At 36.2% G+C, this 12,645-nt stretch overlaps 3 long non-coding RNA genes across 8 annotated transcripts in view; 1 reads left to right on the top strand and 2 right to left on the bottom strand.

Annotated features, from left to right (window-relative positions):
- Nucleotide 1: 1 nt before the first annotated feature.
- The window catches only part of LOC135171349 (uncharacterized), a 40,089-nt gene continuing 27,445 nt past the window's right edge, over nucleotides 2-12,645 (top strand). Inside the window, exons 1-2 of the long non-coding RNA XR_010300552.1 lie at nucleotides 2-1,224; nucleotides 1,593-1,774. This is a non-coding gene — a long non-coding RNA (uncharacterized LOC135171349). The remainder of the gene's footprint in view (nucleotides 1,225-1,592; nucleotides 1,775-12,645) is intronic.
- LOC135171342 (uncharacterized) lies at nucleotides 5,741-6,682 on the bottom strand. Its single transcript, XR_010300546.1, has 2 exons — nucleotides 5,982-6,682; nucleotides 5,741-5,909 (listed from the first exon to the last, which is right to left on the bottom strand). It is a non-coding gene; the product is annotated as an uncharacterized LOC135171342 (long non-coding RNA).
- On the bottom strand, nucleotides 8,668-12,456 carry LOC135171335 (uncharacterized). 6 transcript variants are annotated; one of them, XR_010300531.1, is made up of 5 exons: nucleotides 12,031-12,456; nucleotides 11,624-11,966; nucleotides 9,655-11,453; nucleotides 9,170-9,479; nucleotides 8,668-9,065 (listed from the first exon to the last, which is right to left on the bottom strand). It is a non-coding gene; the product is annotated as an uncharacterized LOC135171335 (long non-coding RNA). The 6 variants fall into 6 exon arrangements; XR_010300529.1 differs by having other exon boundaries at nucleotides 9,190-9,479; XR_010300530.1 differs by having other exon boundaries at nucleotides 8,668-9,479; nucleotides 9,655-10,340; nucleotides 10,449-11,453.

Below are 12,645 nucleotides of genomic sequence, written 5' to 3'. Positions count from 1 at the left end.
GCGCTGGGAACACATCACGAATTTGAACCGACAAAGGTACGTCGTCGACACGATACTCATCAGGGAAGTGGGTAAATTAATAATATTAATATGTGTGTCGCCAAATTTGGTGGAAAATGACGCCATTTTGGCATTAAAAATGTGTTGAACAGTGTTGAATGTGTTTGTTGATCAGTACGAGCAGGAGAACAAAGGAATGATCGGCGTTAGTCGTTGCTGGTAGTTCCAATGGGAATGTCGACCTGATAGACACGATTTTTGGTGATAATGAGTAACAGTTGAAGTGAATAATCAACAGTGAGATGGAATTCGTGTTAATTTAGTGAAATTAATCAGTGAAGTGTTGAGTGAACGACAAGAGAACAAAGAACTTTCATTGTTCGATATTTTTCGCCGGTTTTAATAAAGATGTGGACCTAGTGAACATTAAATTTTGCGTCCACAAGTGAGAGTTATTATTATTAATTAATTGTGAAGTGAAAGTTGATTGAATTTTTGAGAAATTTGGTGAAAAAATCAAGTGTTTCAAGAAGGGGAGACAAAGGCATTCCATTGTTTGGTGGTCGTGACGGGTTCCAGAGGTCATGTAGACCTCTCCAAGGTGTGTATTGTCCTCTAGGGCATGTGAAAATAAGGGAGTCGTGTCCAGGAGCAGAATTAGGGGTAAGTAAAGGCATTAAATTGCTTCATTTTTCTTTTAATCATTTTTTTTTCGTCATGGCGGCGGTTGAGACGCTTCTCGCTGTAATGGCGGCGGTAGAGACGCTTCTCGCTGTAATGGCGGCGGTAGAGACGCGACTCGCTGTAATGGCGGCGGGAGGGACGCGTCTCACTGCGAGGGAGGGAATATGCATTGTGTGGTCTCAGTGTCGAAAACAGTGTTTGGTGTGAGTGAGAGGGAAATAGTGTCGTTAATCGACGTTGAAGTGATATGTGGGGCATTATGGGTGATTTTGGTGTTGCAAACGCAGTTGAGTGTTGTGGGGGTGTGAAAGAACAAAGGAATTCTGGCACCTGACGATCTCCAGTGTTTCGACAGGTCCTGTTGACTCAGTGATGAAGATTCTCGAGTTCAATGATAACAGTCGCGATTATCGATCAATAAAACCGCGGAATTAACATCAGATGAAAGTTTTCTTTAAATCAGTGAAATTGTGTAAAGTGAAGTAGTTGATTTTGTGATGAGGATTTTCGTCTCCAACAGCTACCAACCGACATTATCAGGTAATAATCCAGTGATATTTAGCTAATTAATGGACATCTGGGGGTGTGTGGGTTGGAATAAGTCGACAAGTTACAGAATGACGTGATAATTAATTTTGGCACATGATAAAATATTTAATTATCTCATTAAAATGACTGAAAAATTCACAGCATCAGTTTCACAAAAATAATAAAAATAAATGGTATATTAATTGGGGGATGGGAAGACATCCCATTTGTGGGTTTTCTCGTGATCCTGGAGATGATGACGATGTTTGAATCTCCTGTCACACCGATAACACTGAAATTTCGGCCCAACTCCACATTCCAACCTGAGATGTCTTGCCAAATTACATTTATGTGTGTAACATCTTCCACATTTTGGACAGTTGAAGGTACCCTCCTCTCTCTGGAGTGGATTCTTCACTGAAACAGAAATAATTCTTCCCCATGAGTCACCACCACCACCACCAGGAGCCAGATAATGGGAGGACGATGCCACAAGGCAAAAGCATGCAGAAAAGTGATCCCAAAGAGAATTATACTTGATACATCGACACATGCTGCAAGAGTGAGTCCTCATTATCAATATGAACGTTTAATATTTATTCGGAAAATTATACATTTTTTTTATCTGTAACAATAATCACTCGAGTCTTTAACATTAATATATTTCTGGTAATATATCAGACTGTTCAACGCTAAACACAACTAATGGAATATTCCGTTGTTTAGCGGTTGACGTACTTATGATTATTTACAAAAATATTTTGTTTTTCCTCTTTAGTTTGAGTTTTTTTTCATCAGCCATGAGCCACATCGCATCACAGATGTGTTTTAACTTATTTCTATTTTGCAATACCTAAGTGGACCAATGAATTTATTGGTTTGTGACTGTTTATGATAATATGGCACTGCAAATTTAATCTTCATGGCAGTGATTAACATTTTTTAATTATTTTTAATCTTTGGAAATCATAGAATTTGAGAAAATTTTAATTTGGAGAGAAATTCCATTGGTGAATTCTAATTGAGAATTTGCTGGGAATATTTTGAAAAATTTCGTACCATTTTTCGTTCCCTTTGCTTCTCCTTTCCTTTGGTATCTCTAGAATTTTTATTAACAATTTCTCTCCACGTAATTGTAACTTAATAATTATGATAATGAAATAACGAAGTTGACCCTAGATAAGGCTGTGGTCGACTATTTTTAATGATCGATAGATCAAATTTGGCTGAGACAATTTCCAAAAATGTTTTTTCATCTCGAAGATCAGTTCAGGATCTTCAATATCGTGAACTTAATATCGAAATCGTTTCGTTGCGTCTTCATATTTTTAATTAACAAGAAACGTTGCTGTGAATATCTTGGAATACTCATTGAGATTTCTGGTGTGTTCGCATGTGCAACACGAGATTGTGCTTGTGTTTAGACTTTTTATGACATATTGGACACTCGAACTGGGGCTCGACTCCACACTCGAATCGAATATGTCGATTGAGGGAGTGAGGACGACTGTAGGCATTACCACACTTTGGACAGTAGTAACCACTTGGCTGTGATGAGTAATTAACTGGATTATCACCAGGACTCTGTCTAGGATTTACCTGTCCGTGTAGTCTATCGTCGTATCCGTAGTCATTGATACCAATGTTGGTCTCAGTCATCTGATTCTCAGCGACTAGACGAAGGTACATACTCTGGTAGTGGTAGAACCAGTCGATGGGACTCACCGAGGAACGTGTGCACTCTAGAAAAATAAATAACAATATTTTGCGTAAGATTTATTCAATTGTTAATGGTAATTCGTCAATTTAGGACAACACAGTTGGACAGACACATTTGGGTCGATACTTCTGCTTTTGGTTGTTCATCAACATCAGTTTAACAATTTACCAGTCACCAGGTACATCACCAGGGGATTCAGGAGGTTGGTAGGATATGATACAGAATATTTCACAGTAATCACTAAAATTTATTTAAATTATTCGGTTTAAATTCAATTGTTGATTGTTATGGTGAGGTAATTATTGATAAGTTGTGGGTAATCAGGTGATTACGGAGGTCGTATCGATATTTAAATTTTTTGTTGCACACGTGACACTGGAATCTCTTCTCTTTGTTGCCACATTCCACTCGTTGATGTCGTCGAAGACTGTCTGCCCATTTGTATCTTTTGCCACAGGGACAGTGGTACTGGAGGTCTTTATTATGGTGTCCTCCTCCTCGAGATGATGGGGTTGTTTGGTGAGGTTTGGGGTGGTACGATGTGGGTTGAAAAAGATCCTCCAGGGGATTTGGATGTCGAGTCTCGGAGAGGCGGAGGGAGTCGTAGAAATCGTATCCTGGGAACAGTGAAATTTTTTTTTTGTTAAAGATCAATCACGCGATTGTTTATTATTAATTATCACGTCGAAAATTCATGGGGGGATAATTAATTTGTTGAGGACGAGGGAAATTGTTTCGGGCAATCTAATCACCTGATTAAATTTGTTGTTTATTGTTTTACATACGATAGGGGGGAGTTTTCCTCGTATTTTTTTCCTCTTCGGTTTTCTCGAACCCTCGGGGGTAGTCCTGGGGGTGGGGGTGAGGTCTTCTGACGATTTCGTGGGACGAGACGTTGAGGGAAGAGTTTAATGGTCAGATACAATGAAATTTCTTTATTGAATTTATGTAAATTTTACAGTAAAACATTTGAGGAATTTTATAGATACATTTTTGCAGGTTTTTTTGCGGTTTAAAGTTAATTTACTTTGTCAAAATTTTACAAATTAGTTGGAATTTAGTTTTTTTCTTTTAATTTATTTACATTTATGTGATGTTTTTTTTTCCGGAAATTATGCGTTTCAGTCGGAATAACCCAGAGGTAACTCGATGGGACAAATATAAAATTTTTTAATCGACACAATTACAATTACAATTAAAATGACAATTAAAATTATAATTTACAATTAAATTTAGTCCATGAAAATGTCAAAACTGATTGGAAAATTAATTTTTCTTTCATTTTTTTAGGTGAATTTATGTTATTTATCTTATGAACTGGGCTTTATCGAGATGAAGGATCGATTAATTCTGAAAATTAATTATATTGTTTACTTCAAAATTAATTTTTTCAATTGTTTTTTATGTCACATCAAACTCTTCTGTCACCTTTACCCGCAATTTTCCGCTCCCCACGATGAACCGACCTCATTAATTAACTTTCGTAACTCGAAGACTCGAAAGTCGTCTTTTTGATTGCAGTAAAATACCTTCATTAAATAATTATTAACTTTAACCCTTTGTTATACCGATAAGTTAACGTATACGATGGTAATGCGACAATTAAAACTGAAATTACCATGAAAAATCAAAGTTTAATCAATGAAATCGCAATTGAAAAATTAAATTGATACGACAAACGTTTAATTAATTATAAACTATACGTTATTCATTGTGAACATCAATCAAATGTTTAATTGTACTGTTACGAGTCTTAAATATTTCCCCGCAGTGAGTGCAGACACGTTTTTCCGTTTGAAGAGTTGATGGTGTGCACCAGAATTTTTCGTGTCTCTTCATGTTGCTGATCTGGGTGAAGTGTCTACCACAAATACTACAGTAAACGTATTTTGTCATTGAACAATTGTTCTTTCGTTTCTTTCGGCGTTTGCCAGGACGTGTCTTCAGGTAGTTGAGCTCACTGATGTTAGCTTGATAGTCATCGATGCTCTCCTGCTCCTTATCGGAGTCGTCAGAGTCAAATTCAAAGGCCAGGGTGAAGTTCTCCTCCTCAGCTTCATCGTCGTCGTCGGTTCCATCGTAATCCAGTTGTGGTTTTAGTTCGAATTTTGGAAATTTCTGCTTTCGTCGACCTGGAGAACAGAAAGAGAACGAGTGTTAGGGGATTTCGTGGGGTTTTAATTAAAATAAAGCTGATGGTTATGGAGAACATGCGAGTGAATTAGCGAAGGAGTGAGATGAAGCGAATTTCGGTTCTTATTTTTTAGGGGTAGTTTAGAGGGTCTGGGGGGGGGGGTGACGAGGGGCTTGAGTATTTAGGGGGTGGAATCCGGGAGTTGATGCGATTTTTTTTGGCTCGAGGGGTCGATATTCCATCGATTTTTTCCGCTGATTAGTAAATTTTTAATGCGAACACCAGAATTATGGGTTCGTTATTTCAGGGATTAATTTATCCTTCGGTTAAACCTGTAACAATAAAATAAATAATTAAATTCGGTGGAGGTTGTGGGGGATAACTCACGGAAATCGCTGGGTGGTGGGGTGAAACGTTGAAAAATCGGTTTGTTAGAGTTTAATTAATTGATAGAAGACAGAAAGACTTAATTAATTAGAGATTTCTGGTGATTTCTCGTTGTTTAATTGTAAACAATAATTTTTCTTGTGATTTTATCGAGAGAATCTCCTTTTTTTGTTTTTTAATAAATCTGCAAACAAAAATATTTAAATTAATTTCGTTGAATTCTTCGCAGTACAAAAATCCATTTTTCATTATTTATCAGACTTAATTAATAGTTACAAAGACGTGGATAATAATTAATGAATAAATCTCTTTATTTCCCTTAAAAATCCAAAAGCCATCGCGACAATTGCGAATGAAAAAAAAATATATAAAATACAATTTCATCTCTCGATTATATTTCCGTAGCAAAATCAGCTGTTTTATTCTTAATTAATACCTCATCATCGTTCAGAATATCTGCAACAGACAATAAACATTTAAGTTCACGTATCGAACCACAGTTAATAATTTTTATTAATTGACACTTACTCGTAGAAAATAAATCTGAACAGGCACTTAATTCTTCTCCTCCTTCGGTTTACGAAGGAACGAACGATTGATCGACCCTGGATTCACTTGTCGTCTCTTCTTACTCTTCTTGTGCTTCATGTGGACAGTCAGCATGTGATTGGCGATGTAATCGGGGCGTAATTTTTTTTTACAAATTGTACATTCCGTTCTCTCACCACCATTTCCACATTGAACAGTCAATTCTATGTGTCTTCGTAGGTTGAAGACCGATGTAAATTGTCTTCCACATTGTTTGCACTTCAGTCTTGATGGTCCTGGCTTGACACTCCGGATGTTTATGATGCGGGGCATCCACTGGATGTCATCATCATACTGCAACATATCTGATGAATAATATTTATTAGTCGATTAATTAATTAAAACAGTTTATCAATTTTTTTTTATCGCTAGAGAGAAGGTCAGGGCTGTGGAGAGTTGCCTGGGGGAATTTACGAGGGGGGAAGGGGGGGGGGGTGGAGGGTGAGAATATCGATTATGATGTGAGATAATGATGGAAGATAATTAATCATTAAGCAGTATCGTAATTTTACGGCTCATTGATGTTTATTTTGTATGAAATTGTTTTGAATTCAACAATATTTTGATGTTTTTGGAGATTCTGCTGCTTTGGGGTGGCTCAATTATCGATGAAATTAATTTTAAAATTATTGGGAAGGGGAGGGGGGATGATTTAGTCTTTTTCACGTGTGAATGCAGCGGAAAATCTTCGTTGGCAGGCGACGATGTGGGCGTTTAATACAAATTTATGGCGAAATCGTCGTTTGCAGAGGGGACAAACTTCACAGGGAACTACCCCACATTCGAGTCTTTTGTGACGGCTCAGGGAGGTCCTTGCTCTGTATCCTTTGCCACATCTTGAGCACTGGTACATGCCTTGATCCTCGGATGTTTCTCTCGTTGAAATATTTTTTGTGTTGGCTGAATGGCGGGGTAAATGAGGGAGTTTACGTGATGATGACACGTAAAATTGTCGTCCTGCGACTGTTTTCAACCCTCGGACACCTGAAATTATGAGTAAATAATTAGGGTAATTTTATTTTGGGGGTTTCTTTGACGAAGACTACGAAGTTGTCATGCAAACTCTCAGATCAATGACACAGAAGCCAATAGTTTAAGGAGAATGGGTGGTTTGAGGCACGTGAAGAAGCCTGGGTCACGATTAATTGGATTAAAGAATTTATTTCCTGTGAAAATCGCTTTTTACATCAAATGAAAATTTGTAAAATTTAATTTACAGTGTTTGTAAATGGGAGTGCTTTCTTTTTCGTTTGCAAGAACTCATGTGATTCGTCAGCTTGAATTTGTGGATGAATTTTTTGCCACAGTAATCACAGCTCTGTCTTGGTTCTACTCCACATTCTAATCGAAGATGTCGTCTTAGTGATGTTTCCAGTTGATAGCCCTTTCCACATCTGTAGCATTTGTGAATTACGGGCTTTCGGGGCTTGAGATTTTCGAGTCTCTTCACCATTAGCCTCGGCCCTGAAACTGTAGAAAGGGATTTTGTTAGTGCAAATGCCAGAGTCGGGGTAATTTTTGGTTTTAAAATTTTGAATGAGGAGAATGCAGAAGACGTGATGTGAGATGTGATAAAATTATTTTGAGACAGAACAGACAGTTGTTTTATTTTTTTATTAACAATTACATTGAATGGGGGTTGAGGGTAACTTGGGGGTGGGTGCGAGGGTTTTTTGGAGGATTATCGATGGGAATACGAATTTTTGGAGCCATTTCTGCTCGTGATTGAGTGGAATTTTAATTTTCACGAGGTTCTAGGGGAGATAATATTTTATAAATAATTTTTTTATGATTCTGGGGGGTGGATTTTTAGTTTAAATAATCTGAGATACAAATTGTGGGGTGAGGGGAAGAATATCGAGGAATATCTAGTTCATTTGATAATTAAAACGAGTGTAGAAATCGATTTTCGAAGTTTTAGGGTTTTTTTAACAGAAAATTAATTATTTAGTCCATTTGTTATGTTAACTGAAATTTTCTATTGATGTTGGAAGGGTATCAGGTACTTTGAGTATTTTTTATTCGATGAAAATGTGATGCTGATGATTTATAACAATTTTAGTAGTTAAATTTTGTAAATTTTGTCTGAATTTAAATTATTAAATCATTAAAATATTTTTTAATTGCAAAAGAAAAAATATTTGTGGGTTTTTAAAGATATATATTTACATGTTTATAATTGGAGAAATATTTATAATTTTTTGGAATCTCACGATCGCAAAAAATTATTTTTAAACGTTCAGGTTCTGTAAATAACAAAAAAACGAATAAAAATGTAAATAACTTTTGAAAATGAGGCCCTGGGCCTTAAGGGAGTCTTTCAGAGGATTCACGTGACCCAATTGACTTCATTGACAATTAACAAATTATCCCAGTCGTAATTAGATAAATTAATATGCCCAATTGGCTCTTGACAAAAAATTCTCCCCCAAAAATTAATAAACAAAAAAACTTTTCTGAAAAATTATCGTTACAAACAATTAACGATTCAATTCTTCATCTCATCGAGTTAAACTTCAAACCCATCTGAAACAGAAAACATCAAATTAAATTCACCCACTGAATCCCCCACCCCAAAACCGTTTTTTTCTCGTTTCGCAGGATAAATTAAAAGAAAATTCGATAATTATCGATTTTTTAATGCATTTATTATCCTCGATAATCGACTAGTCCTTTAATATTCTTCACGACAATCGTCAACACCTCCGACATAAACAATATCTTCTTCTGCCCGAGACTCGTCCACTCGTTTTCGAAAAATAAAAATTCGAATAATTCCACAATCACATTAATTTATTATCGATAATCACATCGATTGTTGGGTGTCCCGGGTAGTCTTGTGATATCGACAGGCGTGCTGCATGTGATATCGATATCGATGCTTGTGTTTGAATTTTTTTCCACAATTGTTGCACTCAAACATCGGATCTTTTCCACATTCAATTCTCACGTGATTGTAGAGCGATGATTCACGAACGTAACGTCTTCCGCATCTGCTGCAGCTCCACTTCTTCAGTGGAATAACTGAAAAACGATTGAAAAGTAGGATAATTATAACCTTCGTCGATAATTAATGATTTTTTCTACAACGATTAAGTCCATAATGATGGTAATGCGATAATAATTACAGGATAATGGATATAATTACGATTTTATTAGCATTTCAAGGGTTAATTAGGTGAACAGGTGATATTAATTATCATTTCCACTGATAAAACCAATCTTTGTTGTCAACAACTTCAGCAACAATGTTATCGAACTTGTGGACAGTCCTCTGGTGCTTCATGAGATGATGTTTACGTTGAAATCTTTTTCCACATGATTCGCAGGGAAATTGTCGTCCTTTTCCACAAAATATTTTGTGATTCCACATCGTCTTCTTGTTAGCAAAAAATTTTCCACAATTGTTGCAGGGATAAACAGTCGTTGCAACTAATTCTGAAACACAATAATTTCATTGTCTTCAGGGAATATTTGAATGTTTAATTATTTTAATTAACTACTGATTACTCTAGGTCATGCGAGCCATCAACAATTCGGGATAAACAATTAATAATATTCATTATAAAATTTATATTTGATTATTAATTATGTATAATCCTAGAGATCTTACAAATAATTTTCACGTCTTTCGATTTAATCTTGTTATCGTAGCGTGATGTGACATTGTACGATAATGAGCGAGAAGATTGTGTTTGTGTTTAAATTTTTTAACACAAGGACGACAGGAGAATTGTGGCTCCTTGCCACATTCAGCTCGTAAATGTAGCTGCAGTGATTGCCTCCATTTGTAGATTTTTCCACATCTGTGACACGGATATACATTTTTTCTTGGATATATCGTACCACGATAATTACCTGAAAACAGACAACACCGAGTACAATTTAATTAGTTTGACAATCAACAGATCGATGAATAATTAGGGAGAGATTTGTCAAAGGATCTGCCAAGCAGCGTGTTAATATATATATTTTTTTTTTTCGAAGCAAAATTGTAATTCAAGCGTTAATCGTTCATTCAGTAATTTACATGATTTATTCTCAACTTAATTAATCTGTAAAAAATTATTTTATGGTAATTAAATTGTTGGGGTTTTTTTTGTTATGTCGATAGACCGTGGACACGTCTGTTGTGTTGGAAGAGATTGGATTTTTGTTTGAATCCTTTGTTACATAGGTAACATATGTATTGAGGGATTTTTCCACATTCGTATTTCAGGTGACGATTCAGGGTTGACTTGTGGAGATAATGACGTCCACAGTTGGGACAGTAATTCACTGGTGAGAAGTCACTGGCATCTGAAATTAAAAAAAATCAGAAGATATTAATAAAAAAATTATTAAACATTCGTAAATGCCAGTTTAAGCCTAGAAATTATATTAGAATATTCCCTAGGGAGTCATTACTCTAGGGGATTGTCATTGTCATCAATAATCGTGTCCTTGGACTTGAGGTCATCTGGAAAATATTTTAATTTATCGAATGCTGATGGAGATCGAACACAATTCCTTTCAGTTCAGTTGACAATAGATTTTTTTTATCGTTCTCATATCATCTTTTATTGTCTATACTCTTCGTAACAATTATCGTCTCACATGTTCGGTTAGGTATTAAAAAATGTCAATGGAAAATAGTCAGCGGGTAATTTTCTTTCCATTGGAGCCCGTAAACTGGTGGACATTCTGCATGTGTTTGTTTAGGACCCATTTGTGACGAATTCGTATGCCACAGAGGGGACAGCTGTGCTGAGGTGCTTTACCACATTCTTCTTTCTCGTGTCGTACCAGGGACTGGGCCCATCTGTACTCCTTGCCACATCTTCGACAAGAATGACGGCCCAGCCGTTTGTAATAGTCGTCGAAGATGGCGTAAGGACCTGAAACGAGAAATAACACATGTAGAAGTCGTGGACAAATGATTTTGATTTTTTCAATCAGACGAAGACTAAAAAAAATTTATAATTTATTAATTAGTTATCAGTGATTTCACCTCAGGATGGGAATAGTAAAATTCAAAATAATGAATATTCATCGGCTTTTGGTGGTTCTGGAAAATAAAAAACATTTGTTGGTCGTTTATCGGTTTTTTTCGAACCATTAAATTGTCGGTTTGTCAATGAAAATCGGGGGTGGGTGAGGGGGGTAGATATTTTATTGATTGATTATCGATAGATCGATATTGGTGTCAATGGTATGTGTGGTGGACTGTCACAATGTGCGTTTCACAATCGTATCTTTTATCAAATCCCTGTTTACAAATGTGACAGGTGAATAGGGGATGTTTTCCACAACCCCCTCGAAGGTGTCGCCTCAGGGAGTCGGACCAGGTGTATTGTCGTCCACATATGTGACATCTGAATGGATTTTCGTAGTTGACACGACGCCCTGAACAGCCACTTCGTGGATAATTATCTGAAACATAAATAATTTTCTGTTAATATCAGGTATCAACCGGTTAATCAACGAGATTATCTGAAAAATATTAATTACATCGTGTGGGGGTCTTTGAAGATGATGATACAGTTGTTTTATGGTAATTATCATTAACTGAATTTATTAACACGTATAAAAACTATAATTACATCTATTAAATTTTTGAAGCTCGGTGAGGATGATGGTACCTCATTTTAACATTATTATACCATCTGCGGTCGTTCGAGGGCTCGTTATTATTGTCCTTTTGCACAAGGACTCACATTAGGGTTGCGTGGACACTCCAGACGTGACGTTGGAAGTTGGAACGCTGGGCAAATGCCTTTTGACATAAACGACAGACGTAGCGCGGTGTTACTCCACATTCTTCTCGTAGATGACGATTCAGGGTACTTTTATTACTGTAGGATCTCTCGCAGGTGGGACAGGGAAATGGTTTCAGGGGCTCTGATGTCCTCACAATCTGTCGATATACTGTCCTCGATTGATTACCTGAAATCACACGCAGACAATTTTTGTTACTGAATTTTATTTATTTATTAAACGTTCTACATACTTGAGCCTTGACGTGAGACCATGCGTTATTCGAATTGTTGATTTATTGGAATAAATCTTCGGTATTTGATGATTATTATTATTTAATTGGTGATTGGTTCAAAGGATCATTCACTCTGCCATCTTCATTTGAAGTACTCCTTTTATTAAATTCAACAACAAAGGCTTCAATATTCAGTGTTCATTGGTTAACTATTATGGCTCGGTCAGTGTGAACATTAAAATAATAAAAGAAAAAAATATTTTTCCGCGACTGATGCGAGGTACACTTATTTAATCTAAATACTGTTCAATGTGAACACTTATTTGTTAAACACAAATATTTTTATTTATGATTTTTTTAGCAATTTTTTCGCATTTTTTTTTTTTGAAGTTTTTTAAATTTCTTTAAATGAATAATCTTTATTTATCTATGAAACTAGTTGAGCATCATCTTCATTGTGGTGGTGCGAAGAGGTGGGCGTGTACTTTAGCGTTGTGACGTTGAAAATTAGCCTTTTGTTTGAATCCCTTCTCGCAGATGCTGCAGATGTACTGGGGTAATTTTCCACACTCGTCGTGCAGATGACGTTTCAAGCTCCCCTTGTTTTTATACGACCTATCGCACTTGTAGCAG

Source organism: Diachasmimorpha longicaudata, chromosome 19 (genome assembly GCF_034640455.1).
Source record: "Diachasmimorpha longicaudata isolate KC_UGA_2023 chromosome 19, iyDiaLong2, whole genome shotgun sequence".
Lineage (NCBI taxonomy): Eukaryota > Metazoa > Arthropoda > Insecta > Hymenoptera > Braconidae > Diachasmimorpha > Diachasmimorpha longicaudata.
This window is presented reverse-complemented; position numbering and strand designations above follow the sequence as displayed.